Consider the following 18642-nt stretch of genomic DNA (forward strand, 5'->3'; position numbering starts at 1 on the left):
GCTGGAAGAGTCACAGGTAGAATGGTCTGATCCCTGTCCAGCTGAGTCCAATTAGTGGTTCCATAAAGTTAATTCATCCTCAACTAATACAATGTCAGTTTTTGTTGTTGTTGCAGCTTATTTGTTTCTGGTCTTTGTATACAGATTAAGCATATTTGCAAGAATCCAGAGCATAATGGGTATTTCACATGATCTGATAAGTACATCTAAGCTTCCTAGCCAAAGAATTTCTGTTGCTCTTCAATTCCAAATCCAAAGAGACTAAGTCTTAAGTGTAAATAGATTTCCAAACTCTCATTCCCCTCCTTTTGGTGATCTATATGGAAAGGCTTACTATAGGAGGAATTTTATTTCACCCCAGTTTTTGTGTCGTGCTGTTCTACAGAGGATGACTTCATTTTTAGTTCATTCTTGTAATTTTACTGTGTAAACAATGAGTTCTTTACCCCATGGCCAGCTTGACCTTTTCAGACTCAGTGTAAATTAAACTGGCTGGAGGCAGAAAGGACAAAGAAGGGGCCTGGGGAATGGGAGGGTTTAGGGGACCAGTCAGGCACCGCAGCTTCCTTGTATTGCTTGTTTTGAACATTGAGGCTACCTGAGAAACTAGCACTTACCCTCTCAGGTACCTACTACAAACTGTTCTGAGGTGGAGGTAAAGGCAGTGGGATTACTGGATTTTGAAAACAAGATAAGCAGAACTCAGAAGAAATCGACAACTGCTCTTCTGTTTTTCTTTTGTTTTTTGTTTGTGTTCCTGGCTATGGATTAAGAGGACTGTTCAGTGGCAGTCAAACAATTTCTTCTCTTTGCTCAGCTTTCCTTCCTGGCCGGACTGTAAGAGGAGAAGACAAATAGCAAGAATGATTCCATGTGTTTTGCTTTGCCCCACCCCTGCCCAGGCTGTGGCAGTGGTGCCCACTAATCAACAGGGGTGTCTTCCAGAGCTGAACTGTAGACAGTTCAGGAGGAGCAAAGACCTGACCTCAACACAGAGTTCAGCTGTCTTTGCCCCTCAGATCATTTCTAGGGTGAAATAATGTTCACGGGTCTCATTGGTGAATGGGAAAGCAAGTGGGAAATTATCAAATTGTGCTACAGGATGTCCCAGCCCCTAGATAGTAAGTATTTTCAGAAGATGAAAGGACTGATCCTGTGGATTGTTCTTCTTTGTATGAGTAGAATCTGTAAAATTGTTTTGCCCCATTTTATGTCCTTTGCTGGGAAAGGCCATCATGTGGCTTAAGGGCAAGGACACCAGTCCCTGCACATAGGCTCTGGGTCCTGTTCCCTCTCACTCTCTAAGGCCTTCACTGCATCATGATTGGTTTCTAGAACCAGACCCTTGAGTTCTCATCCATGTGGTCTTAGGCAGGTTTCTGCAAGCTTCAGTTTTCTCTTCTGTAAAATGGGGATAGTATTACCCCCATTGGTTAAGGACTTAAAGAGATAATACATATAAAACACTCAGAACACCAGCGAGATCCCATCTCTACCAAAAAAAAAAAAAAAGATTTAAAAAATTAGCAGGGCTCGGTGGCATGCACCTGTAGTCCTAGCTACTTGGGAGGCTGAATCAGGAGGATCACTTGAGCCCAGGAGTTCAAGGCTGTACTGAGCTATGATTGCACCACTGTATTTTAGCCTGGACAACAGAGTGAGACCCTGTCTCTTAAAAAAAAAAAAAAAAAAAAAACACTTGGAACGGTGCTTAGTACATAATAAACACCGAATAAGTGTTAGCTTTTTTATTATCATTAGTAATCCCTTGCTGGCATCTTCCCTGGCTTCTGTCCCTAGCATTCCCCTGATACTGCTGTTGCCAAACCAACCCATGATAACCTCTTTGTTTCTAAAGCTCATGGACACTCTTTGGTCTCTTCTCTTTGTGAATCTCTCAGTGTTGACCTCTTTCTTCTTGAAGCACTATTTCTCATGGCCGTGATTGCCACACTGTCCTCCTGTCTGGTGAGTCCTATTCATTATCTTTTGCCTGGTCCTTGTCCTCTGCCTGCCCTCGTGTTACATGACTTCAAGGAGAACCTCGCAGGTTTTCTCTTCTCCCCTTTTCTCTCTAGGTAAATTCATTTGCCCCAGTGGCTTTCATTACTTGGTTGCTCATCATCCAGCTGTTAGGTCTTTCTTGACTTTCCAGTCTAAGTCTTAGGTCCACCGAATCCACCTCGTTATTTCCTCTCATGGTACCCTGTTGTTTTCCTTCAGATCATTTTTCACAATTTGTAATTATGTATGTATTTGTTTGCTGTAATTAATGTCTGTCCCTTTCTTCACCTTTACCCCATGAAATTGTAAAATCCGTGAACAAGACCTGGGACCACGTCTGTCTGTTCACATTTGCATGCCTGGGTCGTGGAAGGACCTCAGTAAATACCTATTTGAACGACTGAATGTGAGGCCCCTCCAGTTCTTCTGTTACTCCAGCCCTGACAGTTCAGGTGAGGCTGGGGGGAGGGGCACACCTGTGTTGTTGTTCCTTCCACCTACCTTCCAACCTCTATCTAACTCTACATCAGATGGTGTCTTCTGTGGAATAGTGCCATGGTCACCCTCAACTCATAGAATTCTCAAAGTTAGTGATCAGAAGACTGAAGTAAGCACCAGTTCCTGGGAAGCATTCAGAACGGAGCATCCCGGATGGTTTGCTCAAATCCCTAAGCAAAAGGAAACTGAATGTAGGACATTTATGCCTAAGGAAACAGTGATTACTCCATCAAATATTTATTGTGATTTGAAGGGGTTTTTTTCCTTTTAAAATTTCCTTTAGTGTGGTTATAGTTTAATGAAAAAAGAGAGTCTGTGGAGCGCCCAGCCCTATGTTAGGAGTTTCATGGGAAACACCACAACAGCTGGCAGTCCTGGCCCGCGGGATGTTCATGCCACAGGGCCACTTTCAGAGAGCGGAGACTCTACACATGTATTTATGAAACGCCAGGAGCAGACTCAATAGCATATCAAGAAGGGGTTAAAAGATGTTAGGGACAGTTTAAACTCTGAAATAAACATTTTTCATCCCACATAGGTTTAGGGGATTAACGATGTAGTATTTATCAGTAAAATGTACATAAAAGATTAGTTACTAAGAAACCTCTTCTTTCTTCTGAGTAAATTAGCCATTTTTTCTGTGTTCCTGAAGATGGCCCTGTCTTCATACTCACTGACTACAACCCAGCAAGTTCATACCTAACTAGGCACATTTGGGGCTATTTTTCCAGCATGTTCTTTCTTACATATAGACTAAATTAGGCAGCCTAGTTAAACATTCATAATGCCGCCCTGTTTATTAGGCCTTAATAGACACTGTTTTCAATATCCAGCCTATAGACAGGAAAAATTGAGACAGGCCCATGGTATCTTAATAAAGTTTTTATTCTTATATAGCATTATTATTCAGAGCATCGGAATAGCTTTATGACAGATCTCTCTGTTTACTTTTCCTGATTTTGGAAAATTCATTTTAAGGAAAAGGTAACTAACCACATTTGGTTCAGTGGGAGTACAGAATTATTTTTTAATACTGTTTACTGGATGCCATCCCAAAATGTCCAGATATAAGACTTTCATTTTCTTATTGGATAACGTTTTTATTTTTTAGATTTGGTGCTCTGGGCTTGAGAGGAAGACTGTCTTACGTTCTGTCCATTTCCTGTTGGTACAAAGTTAGAAGAGTATAATGTAAGCCTTTGTCCAAGTTATGACATCGTGGTATGTTGTAGATATTCTGTGATCACTGGCTGTTAATGTTATTTCTGGATAGTTATATGAAAGTTGTTGCTAAGGTAGTGGCCCAGGGATAATTCCCATGAGTGGCAGAAATAACCTTACATATTCTTTACCATAAAATTAATTCTCAGTAGAAGTTAAGACTGTATGTCTCTCCAGGCCATCTTTCCCATGATTCATTTTTGTGTCTTGAATCCCCCAACGTGCTTTTTTTCTTGAAATCCAGGTTGACCCAAAATAAGAAGTGTGAATAACATCATCATAATATACCCTCTTCACTTTTGCAAATGTTCTGAGTTTCTATTCTTAGTGGCCTCCATGCCACAACTTCTAAAACTCTGGAGCTAGGAGGATTACTGTGCTAGCTCTGCCAGCCTGTAACATCAGAGGATGACAGTGTCCAGCACATACACAGTCATTCACTGAAAACCACTTTCCAAGTGCCTGATGACACATACATTAAGGTCAGTGGGAGGTAGACACATAAAGGTCTTTCTTATTAGGTGTTTCTATTGTATTATCTTAATGTGATCAGACACCTCTAATTACCATTATTAATACTTGACATTTTATAATAACTGTTATAAATCTAAATGTACAAAAGTTGAGAGAGAGCATGTGCAAATGTGTTATACACACAGATGACACATGCAGAAGGGTGTATCAGTAAAATTAATTCCTAAAAATAGAATTGTTGGGTCTATCAGTTAGAATCAGATTCGGCTTGGATAACAGAAAACTCAAATTTCATAGTGAAATTACTTCTCATATAAAAGAAGTCTGGGGCTGATATGGCCACTCTAAGAAGTGACTGAGGATCAGTCTTCTCTTATACTCTGCCCCTGTGTAAGGTGAAAGTCAGTAAGTCACCCCTTGTGGTCCATCCAGGTGTAGGCCAAAGGGAGGAAGAACAGGAGGACAGAAGGGACTCACCCCTCACCAGCCTCAGCTGTCTTTAAACTGTCTTCCTCAAAATTCCATGGAACTCTTGCACTTCCATGCCATTCTACTTTCAGAACTAAGTCACATGGCCACATCTAACATGAAGGAAGGTTGGGGAATGTAAACCTTTTCTCTGGGCCCAGCTAGAAATCAGGATTGTGTTAGTAAGGAATACGAGGAGAATGGGAAGGGTGGACATAAGGTGGTTGGTCTGCTCTTGTGTCTAGTAGAAGAGGAAGGTAAAAGAAACAAACCTAAACCTGCTGCTCACTCAGCTCTATTCCCCACATGCAAACTGCAACAGCTGAAAAAGAAGGTGACAGATGCAGATGAAATACTACAAAATAACTCTCTGGGGATCTTCTCGCCTTCTCCTCTTTTATTAATGGCTAATTGTCATAAAGCCTTAAGGGTCCTCAGCAGAGCCAGGCCAGAACATTCAAAGTGCTAGAGCCATGTATATCTCCCTCTCTTGCTTTCCCTTTTTCATCCCATTATCTTGTATTCCTTCTTAATTATGTAGGGAAAGAGAAGAAAGTTGGCTAGAGTTGAATTGCCCAATTTATCTTTTGCAGTTAAGGAAATATCAGCTGTTCATAAGCTAAAGCAGTGGACTGTCAAAACTGCAAGAGTCTCAGATTTTTCCCTTCTAGCTCCAAAACTCTTGGTCAGAGACAAAGGAATTATTCACTCATGGCACAGCAAGCAGCATTAGCAACAGCATATCTTGCATCAGTTCTCTCTTTGCCCTTAAGTTCCATTAGGGTGACACAGATAGGCCCAGGTTGATGCCTCCACGTGAAGTGGGTTGCACAGGAGCCCTGAGTTTAGGGATCCTAACCTTTTGTGATGGGCAATAGGCATGTCTGTCCTTTGCTCTGGAGGGAGAAACTATCACTATCTTGCAGGGCTGTTCACTATGCAAATACAAACACCCTTAAAAGGTAGTCCAAAATAAAGAGCCATTATTATTTTGCTTGCAAGACGTGCAATAACATGAGACCCGTAGAAAATTATCTCCCAGTGTGGATTTGTTAATCTTATAAGTATCTGGTACTCCCACTTCCCTTTCAATCCACAAACTAACATCAGGACTCAGCTGTCTTTCTTAGGATGACTGCGTAGGTTTTAGCTGTTTGAAAGAACCTGATAAACTTGTTTCTGGAGAAACAGCTAATATTATAGGGTAATATCATTCCACCTAATGCTTCAGGGAGTTGGAAATTTGTTACTTGAAGGTAACTGTGAACCTGAAAATGGCTCAGCAGCATCTGTTCCTGTGTATTTTTCCCCCCTTGTCTTGATGTGAAGGAATTAATCTCAGCAGTCACCATGTGTATAATGATCTATTAAGCCTTAGGGAAAAACCTAGTACCTGGTTGTGCCATGATCCCACACACAGTTCCTATTAGCAAATGAACAACCTTACTAAGGGGAAAGAGTTGGAATCTTCAGGAGGCCCAGGTAAAGGGCTTCAGGAAATTGGGGGAGAGAATCTAAGGGCTAAACCTGCCAAGTCAGACTTAACCAAGGAGGGTAGTTATAAGGCCAGGGGTCCTGCATACTCAGGAATGGCCTTAGAAACACTGAAAGCTAGCGAGTGGGGGACCAGTGATTCCTGGAGCGCTATGACACCTGCTGGTTGAGGAGTGGCCTCACCCCCACCTCTGCACTATACTGTGACCTCTTCTTCATTGTCTCTTCCAGCCACAAACAGGGTCTGAAAGAACTGTCTCCTAAATTCCTTTAGCCCTTGAAGCACCCAGTTACAGGAATTTTCCATTTCTACTGTGGGTTCGGCTTTTGTGGTCTCTTATGTGACTATCCTTGCCAATTAGTCTTATCCTTCCTGCCCTTTAGGTGCTAGATGCTACACCACTGATGCTGGTGTTTCCAGTTCCTTAAGTGCTTTCAAGCTTACCTACCAGTGTTTATGAAGTTAGATTAGAGACTAGTACATATTAGTACTGAAGCATTGCATTCCTGTTGTGGCCTTTAGAAAAACTATGATTTATCCCATGCACAGTCAACCTGCTTTATTCATCTTAGTTTAGAGAGTAGTACTAATATTAATTTGCACATTTGGGAACATCCTAGATTTTAAGTTAAAAACACATTATATCTGAGTAACTCAGTTGATGCTTTTTCAGAAAAATGGAATAAGTGCTTGGTTCTTTAGTCAGTGGAAATGTCCTTTATTTTTTTGATTTGATCATTTTTTGTGGACTTTTGAGCTTTCTGGTGCTCATCTCTCTGTGTAATTGGCACTCAGGAGTGTCCTGGAATAAATGGTTGATTATCTCTTAGTATTTTAGCAATATCATCATATTGGGCATCAACCACTTTTGCATCCTGTGGTTTTAAATAAGAAAAAAATCTTGCAAAACCATTACAGTGAAATACTACACAGGCAGATGAGGTTATAGGTTAGAGGAGACAGTTCCTCAGGAAGCTCCTCATTAGCTGAATTTCGGTGGGGTCTGCAGGGGACAGAAGGTATGAATAGCCCAAGTCAATGTACAGAATTGACTGTGTGGTACTCTTTATTCCCAGGAAGAAAAGTTGTTTTGTTTGCTGTAGCCAACATGAGATATTCTGTTATGTGGCATTTACTTACTTTTTCTGCTTCTTTCTCCAGTAACACCTTGATTTATGGTGACTGTTAGGATAATTAACACTGACACTTGGAAGATAGCCTGCTTCCAAGTGCATGCACACTTGTCTGTTTTGCAAATACTAGCCCAAACTTTTTCCTTCCCTAGCTGAAAAATGTATCTCCACTCCTTCCAGTATTTCCAGGGTGTGGGCCTGTGCGTAGCTGTGTCACTGTGCCCACACATTGGCATATATTTCATAGCTACCAAAAAGAAACCAGTTGCTCTTGAAATAACAAGATGAAAAAGAACGGTTTTTCTGAGCTATAACATCTGAAGAGCTAGAAACAGTTGTGTTTGTATGTGCAATGTTAAAGCCAATAAATTTCGTTTGAAGGAAGGGATTGTAAACTAAGAACAGAAAAGCAGTTTCCTGGATTTCAGATGTCAAACTCTCAAGCTGTTTAACTCACCCACTCAGCACCTCCACATCCATCCCTTTAAAGTGCTTGCATTGTCAATGATTTCTGTTTCTGCAGCTTTTGATGCCAGAAGACAAATAATAAAATAGTATGCATATGTAACCTTAAAGCAGCTTTCTACCAGAGTTTTTGATTGAGGTTAAACAGAAGCATCCTGATCATGTTGTCAGTTGGCAGGCAAAGGCATCATATTTTAAGACTCACATAGTTTTAAAGCAAACTGATCTTTTCTGGCTCAGTAATAAACTAATTACACGTTTTAAATAGTACAGAGCTGAGTCCCTGTTTCAGATTAGGCCTCGTGATAGCAAGGTCCAGGGCAATAGCAGACATTTGCCCGATGTGTCTGGCTTGAGGACCCATAGCATCATACCAGCTGTTTTAGGACCTGAGTAGGCCTGCCAGGGACAGCTAGGTAGTACTGGTAGACTCAGTCACGGGCTAATTCTCCCTGAGCACAGAAGCCACCAGATGTGCCACCAGGGAAGGCCGGGATACGTAACAGTTCAGTTTATGGCTGTAATCATGTTTGGTCATTCCCCAAAACAGTGATCCCAGATTGAATTAGGACATGCCAGCAGCGTCCCTTTTAGGGTGTGTCTGAGAAGAAAAGGTATCATTTCTAAAAAAATATTAATAGTTATAGCAGATGAGCAAATCTAGTTCCAACAAGGTTTGCTTCATGGCTTGTCAATTTTCCGCCTTTTTCCTCCATTTTATAATCCTAAGGACCACGTGACAAACACTGGATTCAATTGCACTGATTTTGTAGTCTTTAAAGCTTCTTGTTCCTTGGTCACCTGTTAGCAGTTGCCTCTCTCCTCGGGCAGTTTGGTGACTTCAGAGAGAAACAGTGCCCTGGTGAGAGCTTCACTTTTGGAGTGAGCCTCAGGCTTGATTTCTGGCACCACCGCCTCCTAGGTGAGTTGTTTAACCTTTTTGCACCTCAGTTTCCCCCTGACAGGCTTGTTGTGAAAACAAAATGAGATTAGATTTATCAAGCACAGAGCATCGGCCTTGGTAGGCCCCAAATACATGACTGTTCTTCAGACTGCAGGTAAAGTGGACTCTGGTTTTGGATTTCCCTTGCCACCTAGGTGCTTGCTTGGAGGAGACTTAGAACCAGGGTGTGTTATTTGTGGTTTTGAGTGTGCCACCGAGGACTCTGAGCCATCCCAAGACAGTTAGGGAGTCAGCTCTTCACCCTGGATGGCCTGAGACACCTTCTGCCGAGGCCTCACTCCATCAGGTAGCACACACATCATCATATTGCTCCTCTTTCTGTCCCTTATTATAGAGAATCTTAAGCCTACTTGTTAGTATATATTATCATGTTTTTGGAAATTGGGTTGTATAACTTAATACCCAGGGTGAGACTTGTCAACTTTAAAAGATGCTACTTCAGATTTTACAATGGAAGCTTACTTCCATCTTCACTCTTGGAAGGATCATTCATTGGTCTCATGTTTTTATCATCTCATTTTAAAGTATAATTCAGGTCTATTTTGTAGCTCCTGCCCCCTTCCCACTAATTCATTGATTAAAAAAATATTTTTTGAGCACTTACTATGTACCAGGCCCTATGCCAGCTATAGCTAAAGCTATAATAAGACATGGTATCTGGTTTAAAGGGCCACACTATGTTAGAAGAGACATGCTCCCTGCGTTTCATCCCTTCGGTTGGTGTGTTGATCCGGTCACTGGGACTACTATTCTGTTTCTGGGTGGTACTACTTTCACACTTCAAACTCAGGGGGTCTGAGTTTGTCTCAGCCCCGTTGCCGTGTACAAGCTGATTGGATTCAAGTATGCCCTATACTTTGGTCCTTAGTGTCTTTCAGTGTGCAGTTAGGGCTGCTTGTTTCACAACGCAGGTTTCCCAGCCCTCTCCATGTTCCCCAGTATTACTCTTTGCACTGAGCTTCTTGGCCTGATCACTTGTCAGATGCCATGAAAGTGATTCTAAACTCTCTCATGTGCTCTGAATTCTGGGTATATATTTCCGGTGCCCTTTTATCCTCTGTATTTCCACACACACCAAGTTTTCAAACTGGAAAAAGGTGCAGCCTTATTTTTCTTTAACTCTAAGTGAATATTATGTTAATAATAAAACTATTTCTGATCTACTTCATGGCTTTTATAATGTCATGGCTTTTAACCCTTTGAGGCATCCATTTGTATGGCTAGCTGTCCATGGATCTTAAGGGGGAATTTTAGTAGCATGTGTTTGCTGAGCCCCTTCTGGCAAGGTGAGACTGATTGAGCAGCACCAAGGGACAAGCTTGGAGAACGACAGCGAATAGGAGTGGCCAAATGCTGCAACTCTTACCTACTTTCTGGGGACTGTCATTCTGTTGACTACATGCCCTTAGCTGCTGCTTCCTTCTTCTGTGGGGAGCAGGACTGGGGGCTGGAAGTAGGAGAGTTTTGGGGGGAGGGCCAGCATGCTGCAGGGAGTGGGTGTGGGCAGAGGCTGCAAGACCGCCAGGGTTCTCTATGTGCCGGAAGTGCAGGTTTGGCTGTGAGGAATGGAATGTTCTCTCTTGCCCTCCAAGAGCAGAAACAGCTGTAGAAGAGCTTGAAAAGAAGTTTACTAAATGAAAAAAATAAAAAAATTAATATGAAAATAAAACCCACACTAGAAAACCCAAAAAAACTGTCGGTAGCATAGCGATAGCCATCTTTTTCATGCTATGTAAGAGAACTTTCTTCCCATCTAGGATTTCTTTTTCAGTTGGGGGTAGAATAAATTGTCTGCCCAGCCCTTCCTCCCCTAGGAAAGCCTCATGCATCTCATTTTGTTTGGATGGGAAATGGATTCGTTATTCTGATCACCGTATGATTATTTTATTCCTCCTAATGAGGGACCAGAACCTGTCACTTGCTTACTGCAATTTAAAACAAATGTTAGTTTCCAAAGGAGATCTCTGTGGGTAGAGGAGTATTGTCAGCAAATTTAACGGGAAATCTTGTTTCTAGCTGGAAATTTAATCTTTCAGCCAAGTTCTCAACAATATTTATTTTAGAACATTTGTCTTTTTTTAAGAACTCCCTTAATGGTTTACAATGTTAAGTTTTAGACAAGCGTTAAGAGTGGAGCTAGACTGGAACTTGTCTTACACATCAGGGTTGATTGTGCAATCCTTTATATGAAGGTTTATTTACTTTTTCTTCGCAATCTGAAAGGTTTGTTTTTGGCCATTGTGGCTGGTATTACATATGAAATAATAACTTTTTAATTTGAAATCTGTTTTATGCTATCATTCTTTCTGTGCTTGCTTTTGAACACATTCGTCCCAAAGTAGATAAAACCTAGTGGAAGAGAGTAGGCAACTAAAAACTAGACTTGGGCAATGTCTAGGAAAGTTACAGGCATCAGTTACAGTCCCAGCCTTTCCTTCTTAAGCCCATATCAATTCCTAGCTTTGTGGAAGTCCACATGCCCTCTTTTCTGTCCATACGTGTGCATGCTGGGTGGAGAAGCATCATAGGGCAGAATGAGTGACTGTCCTCAAGGCAGTGTAGGGTCCAGGATCCTTCCCCCAACCTCATTTTTTAAGAAAGAGCAGATCTGGACATCAATCCTCTGAAAAATTGCCCTAACTCTCCATTTTACTCTCCACGTATAATCACAGCTTTAATCTCTGACACCGATTCTTGCCCTTACCTTCAGTGTGTTGAAGGACATCGCTGTGCTATGTTAGCAGACCTGGAAAGACTAGGATCATTAGGTTGGAATCAGATTCTTAGTTACTGAAAAAGTAAGGGGGAGATTCCAGTGGTTCTCGGCTCTAATTGCACATTAGAATAATCTAGGGAGCTTTAAAAATGTACCTATACCCAGGCCAATTGAATCAGAATCTTTGGGAGTGGGATGTAAATGTTTAAAACCTCCCCACGTGATTCTAATGGGCAGCCACGGTGAAGAACTGAATCAAGGGCCTAGTCTAGAGAACTGTCTTTGAAAGAGCCTCCCATGATAAACCACAGGCACCTGCCCAGGACTCCTGAAGCTCTCTTTGCATTGCTCTGCTGTGGCACACAGACCTCTGGGCTTCCCTGTGACTCGTGGTTTCCATTAGGCTGTTCATGCAGCCTTTGTCATCTGCAGTGCAGCAGGTGCGTATATTAGACTTCGGGCATTTGGCAACCTCATCCTGAATTGTCAGTGCCCACAAGTCAAGCAGGGCAACTTGCTTGAGATGCTGGTCCTATACAAAAGATATTAATAGATGAGCACTATATTATTTAAAGACAGTCCTTTGCATCGCTTCCCCCTGAAATCCCTGGTAAGAACCAGGAGATGCCTCTAATCTGCCTACTGGGATGTAGTGGGCCTGGCTTCAGAGTTGACAACCATAACTCATTTTGCTTCTCTCTAAAGAGCCCCTCTCCCCCGAAAAAGAGAAAGAAAGAAAGAGAGAGAAGGGGGTTATCTTAAATTAAAAAAAAAAAACAACAAAAAAAACGGGCTTTTAAGAGTTAAATTGCACAACTCCCTTTTTATTTTTAAAGTGAGTAGATTTTCTTGTTGCCGTTGCTGAGAAAGATAAATTGATACCACATGTTGCTTCCAGACAGAACCTTCTCTGTGTTCCAGGGGAAGCACATGCAGCTGGTGTCTGGCTTAGTGGACAGTCTCTACAAGTTAAACACGGTTTGGAAGGGCTGAAGCGGACGTAGGGTAGCAACATGTAAGGAATTACCAGTTACTCCTGACTGGGATGGCACCTTTGAAATACTTTTAAGAAGTTTGAAATCCTTTCCTGGAAGGGGCCGCCCTCTTACTTACTGGCCTAAAGTACGTTATGCTCGGAGAACAGTAAGTTAATATTTGTGATGTCACTGCTTCCATGTGTGGGATCTAACAGTTGTTGAGAGCTGCTTTTGTGCTTGGCATTCCACTGAGTAGTTTGCTTGCAGAGCTTTATTTAATCTTCCCAAAGATCCTAGAGATAGAGAGTCTTTTTATCCCCATTTTACCAAAGGGGCAGCCGAGGTTGAGAATCTTGTCCAAAGAGGCAGGCAGGTGCCGGAGCCAGGACTCCAGCACAGACCTGGCTCACATCAAAGCCCATGGTCCTTCTTCAGCATCACGCTTCAGCTTCATGCCACTTTCAATTGCATGTGGGAATTATTCACTTTGTAAATTATTGGTGGAACACTTTTTCAGACAGCTCATAACACCTAATCTGGGTCCATCTCTCTTCACAACCAATTGGCATATGTGTAAGGACCATGGACACTTTAGCATAAGCAGTAAATGTGTCTTATAATAGAAAACTGTCTTTATTATAGCAGGAAAAATAATTACCAGGTTCTGATAAGTACAGTCATAATTTCTTCAAGGTAGGCCAAGCAGAGGAATCTCTAGGCAGCATGACTGTGAAATGTGAATTCCATTGTACAGCCTTTGCACATGCCTCCTTGAAAGGTTATGCCACTGATTGCAGCTGCAGTCGTACAGGACACAGGTCTGCCAGTTCTGCTGCTGATTAACTGCACCTAATGGGTTTCTGCCCCATACAGGGCTTGCTCCTGTGTAAATCATTTTGTAAAAGAGAAGGTTGACATAAAAATGAGAGAGTATTCATTTCTCTGCTCTGTCTTCAGACACATTGTGATAGAGTTGTTGTGAGGGTTTTCTAAGTCTTTGGACACAAGTTGGGGAAAAACTGATATATTTGTCCCTGAAGCTAAAGTTTCTTCCTGAAGATATTTGCTTTCTTGTATTTCATCAGATTCTTGATTTCTAAGTATTGAATTTAAATAACCTGAACTGTTCACGTGGTTTTGGGTTAGGGTCATAGTAGCTTCTTAGCTCCTTTAGTAAGTAAGCATCATGACAGAATAGCCTGAGCTCTGGCAATAGAAGTCTTGGTTGGTATTATATACCTTATCATCATAACCTTAAGGAAAGCGTGTCCCTAGTTCTTTGGCCAGTTACCGTTGGCCTGCCTCACAGGGTCTATCACTGTGTATTCAGATGTGATTAGAAAAATCACTCTAGTTTTATCACACCATTCCTTCTTTACCTTCAGCTCCCAATCCCCATACTAATGTAAAAATCTTAGAAATTTAGACTGGTAAGATATGTGAATTAGCAGAAAACCATAGAATATTTTTAATGGTGGATTTCCTGGGATTGAGGGTGAAAGGGGCCATTTGAGATCTTGCCGAAATTGTGCCACTGTTAACTTTTGTAATCAGGGAAAGTAAAGGGAAACTGCAGATCTGTTTTTTTTCTTCCCTTTCTTCTTTTTCTTTTTTTTTTTTGAAGAGATGGTGGTCTCACTCTGTTGCCCAGTCCAAAGTACAGTGGCACAATCCTAGCTCACTGTAACCTCAAACTCCTTGGCTCAAGTGATTCTCTTGCCTCAGCCTCTGAAATAGCTAGGACTATAGGTGCACACTACCATACCTGGCTAATTTTTTTTTTTTTAGAGACAAGGTCTTGCTATGTTGTCCAGGCTGGTCTCAAACTCCTGGCCTCAAGCGATCCTCCCACTTCAGCCTCCCAAGGGCTGGGATTCCAGGTGTGAGCCACAATGCCTGGCCTTTTAAGATTAATTTATTTAAAAAAAATTTTTTAGAGATAGGGTCTCACTCTGTTGCCCAGGCTGGAAAGCAGTGGCAGGATCATAGCTCACTGTAACCTCAAACTCCTGGGCTCAAGTGATCCTCCTGCCTCCCGAGTAGCCTCATGTTTTATCTGGCATCTGTTTATTTACTTTGTATGTTTTATCAAAATTTGAGAGGATAGTACAGTTGACCCTCGAACAACATGGGTTTGAACTATGCAAGTCCACTTATGTGTGGCTTTTTATCAGCCAAATGAGGATCGAAAATACAGTATTCTCAGGGTGCAAAACCTGCATATGTAGAGGGCCAACTTTCCCCATAGGTGAGTTCCTCAGGGCCGACTGCGGGACTTGAATGTGGGCAGATTTGCTTATACACAGGCAGTCCTGGAACCAATCCCCCAAGTGTACCGAGAGACAACTGTAATTAGAATTATGACCGGTGAGGAAAATAGTAGAATACATTTCTGGCATCTGACCTTAGTAGGGAAAGGGAGGGGGCATTTGACCTAGAAATGGACAGATGAGGCATATTGTTGGGCACTGTCAATGCGTCACTTTCGGATTATGGATTTGATATATGGAAGCTAGCCAGCCTTTGTGAATACAAGGCTGCGGAGACTGGGGGCTGTGGGGATGATGGTGTCGAAGCTTTTGTTTGTGTTGTCTTTATAATGTAACTGGAAAAACCTGTCTGAGTTTCTGTAGGCAAAAAGCCTCAGGGGAATGTGTTCTGCTGCTAATAAACCTCTAAAATGAGAGTCAAGCAAAGATTGGACACTGAAGCTAATCAGCCATTTAATAAGTTGGGCTTTGTTTCAGAATCCAAGAGTGGTTAACATTGGCTTATATGGTAACCACCGTCCTCTCCTTAGAGCGAATGCTGCGATGGCCACTTTGCTAAGGAAAGGCAAGCACGTGGTCTGGAGTGAGCTTATACTTTCAGGTTCGCTCTTCTGAAAGACAGGCTTTCATTTGAAAAGTCTTTTTTGAAAAATTTTAAGAAGGACGTGCCAAAGTATTACCCCTATTTCATAAACCGAATTACCGTAAGATTGTGCTTTTGTATTTCTCTTCTTTTCTTAAATGTTAGTTTCTTTAAATGTTCCTTTAACTGTTAGATATAGATTAAATAGTGACTTCTAAATAATTGTGGCCTTTGAAGAGTTATAGATAATGGCAATGAATTAGAGTTGGGAAACCCAATTTCTGTTTTGTTCTTGTGTATGCTAGCTGTGGGACCTTGTGTTAAGCTATTTAATAACTCTCAGCCTGATCCTTCATATATAAAATGAGGGCACTAATATACTAGTTCTGCAGGTTTATTATGAGGATTAGAGACAATGGATCCAAAACCTGTGGTCAGTAACTGGCAGTGCTGTAATCTAGCACCCCTTCAATTAGGGACCTGGACAGGTAGGTGGTCTCCATGGTCCTTCCCCGCCCTGACACCCTGTGGTTCCAGCCCTGGATGTGGGTATTCTAACCTCATTACCACATGCCCTTACAGAATCGTAATACCTGTCTCCAAATTTTAACCCATTGTATACAATTGTACTTGTATATATAATAATCACACACGTACATTGTTGGAGGTTGCAGTCGCGGTGATAGATGGCCATCAGAAAATCCATGTCGGGCATTTGCAGTTCTATAAAATGTTTCATTCATTTTTTTCAATTGGAATTAGTGAAACTAAAATACGTTTAAAAAATACTGTTCCTTAAATGCTTTTTTTTCTTCCTTTTTTTAATTTCAGCATATTACGGGGGTACAAATGTTTAGGTTACATATATTGCCTTTACCCCACCCGAGTCAGAGCTTCAAGCATGTCCATCCCCCAGGCGGTGTGCACTGCCCCCATTAGGTGTGAATATACCTGTCCTCTCCACCCCTATCTGCCCGACACCCAATGAATGTTACTACTATATGTGCACGTAAGTGTTGACCAGTTAATACAATTTGATGATGAGTACATGTAGTGCTTGTTTTTCCATTCTTGTGATACTTCACTTAGTAGAATGGGCTCCAGCTCTATCCAGTACAAGAGGTGCTAGATCACCATCGTTTTTTGTGGCTGAGTAATACCCCATAGGGGAATAACTGAATATTTATGATTGGTCATTCTTGTTAATTCTGAGTGTTCATGTGAACCTCTTTCCAGAAGCTAGAGCAAAGGGGGCTGGCCAGGATGGGAGTCATTAGGGTAGGTGTCTACACTGCCCCACATAGCCTTAGGACCTCCCTATTTTTTTTTTTTTTTTTTTTGAGACAGAGTCTCACTGTGTTGCCCTGGCTAGAGTGAGTGCTGAGGCGTCAGCCTAGCTCACAGCAACCTCAGACTCCTGGGCTCAAGCAATCCTACTGCCTCAGCCTCCCGAGTAGCTGGGACTACAGGCATGCCCCACCATGCCCAGCTAATTTTTTCTATATATTTTTAGTTGTCCAATTAATTTCTTTCTATTTTTGGTAGAGACGGGGTCTCGCTCTTGCTCAGGCTGGTCTCGAACTCCTGAGCTCAAACAATCTGCCGGCCTCGGCCTCCCAGAGTGCTAGGATTACAGGCGTGAGCCACCGTGCCCGGCAGGACCTCCCTATCTTTTAATCCAGAAGCTTGGGTGTGAGTTTTTATTTATTATGTCTAGTCATCTGAGTACTCAGTAGTATTAATAGAACCACCTCGTACTTGCTTGCTTTCTGAACCCTGTAGAGTGCATGTTAAGAACATGCTTCATACCTATTTCATAGAAAAGTGTTTTACTTTTTAAAGAAATATGATTTCTGAACCATTAGTTAGAGATGCCATTACTCTTTTTAAAAACCATAAGAGTAAAAGGGAGGCAGGATACATAGCCTCCTGGGCAACATTTGTTTCATCAGATACTCAGCATGTTGCCTATTTTTCTCTCCCAAATGCATCTTTATGGCAGTTGTAGAAATGCCAACTTATGACCCATGATTGCTAATATTCATTACCCAGCCTGAATACAAGCCCTTCCTCCATGGGAACATACATGGGAAACACTTTGAGTATTTTGAGTTATTTACTTACGGTGAAATCCTGCTGACTTTCTGTGTTTTAAAAACATTCTGGTAGAACACATGTATTGGTATCCTCTACATAAATACAGTTGGTGATTGCCAATTTAAAAAAAATACAGTAACTTTTAGGATTGTTCATATTTAATATACAGCATCAGGCAATATCTTTTATCTTTAACTTGCAAATAAAAACTCATCTGGCCTGCAGGTGCTGTTCCAGATGTAGAGAATACGTATTCATGAACTCCTCTCTTTTACTGCATGCGAGGCATCTTACAGATTAGAGTGAGCCTGCCCCCAGCCGTGAGCTCTCTCCAGCAGTGGGCTCTGTGTTGATAGCAGCAGTCAGAACACCCTGGGTTCACAGCGTGACTGGCTCCTGAAGTATATCATCATACATCCCTTACGTCATCCCTGTCAGAGAGGGCGAGTTTGGATATTATCACGGCCATAATGAAGATGGGGAGCTACATTTGTTGCAGACAGATTAAATGATTTATTCAGGGTCACATGGTTGGTCAGTGGCAGAGATAGGACTGAATCTGGGTCATCCCTGTCAACTGGGCTTATCTACCAAGCCAGAAGGAGAATTCTTTCTTACAAGATGGGTGCAGTCATTAGGGCTTTGAGGGTAATTTTGCCCTACTTTTTTAAAAAAATTAAAACCTTTTGTTTTAGAATACCTTTTCAGATTTACCAAAAGGTTGCAAAGGTAGTACAGAGTTCTCAGATAATCCAACATCAGCTTTCCCCTATTGCTGACATCTATATGGTGTGGTACATTTGTCACAGCTGATGAACCAATATGGCTACATTATTAACTAAAGTTCATCCTTTATTCAGATTTCCTTCGTTTTTATTTAATGTCCTTTTCCTCTCTCAGGATCCCATCCGGGGGGCCACTCTACCTTTAGCCGTCATGTCTCCTTAGGCTCTTAGCTGTGATAGTTTTAAGAAGTACTGAATAGGCATTTTGTTAATGTCCCTTAATTGGGATTTGTCTGATGTTTTTCTCATGATTAGACTGGGGTTATGGGTTTTGGAAGGAAGACCACAGAAGAAGGTACCATTTTCATAACATCACATCTAGGATACATGCTGTCAACATGACTTACCCTGTTGATGTTGACCACGATCACCTGTTAGAGACAATGTTTGGCAGTATCTCCACTGTAAAGTTACTCTTCTCCCCCCTTTTCATGCCGTACTCTTTGGAAGGTAGTTACTATGCTCAGCTCACACTGCCTTGAGGGAGGAGTA

The 18642-nt window shown here is 41.8% G+C and overlaps 1 protein-coding gene across 1 annotated transcript in view; it reads left to right on the forward strand.

Moving 5' to 3' along the window:
• FOXO3 (forkhead box O3) overlaps positions 1 to 18642 on the forward strand; it is a 116111-nt gene that overhangs the window by 76794 nt on the left and 20675 nt on the right. The window lies entirely within an intron of this gene.

This window comes from Propithecus coquereli, unplaced genomic scaffold, assembly GCF_000956105.1.
Source record: "Propithecus coquereli isolate 6110/MARCELLA unplaced genomic scaffold, Pcoq_1.0 Scaffold35, whole genome shotgun sequence".
Taxonomy (NCBI): domain Eukaryota; kingdom Metazoa; phylum Chordata; class Mammalia; order Primates; family Indriidae; genus Propithecus; species Propithecus coquereli.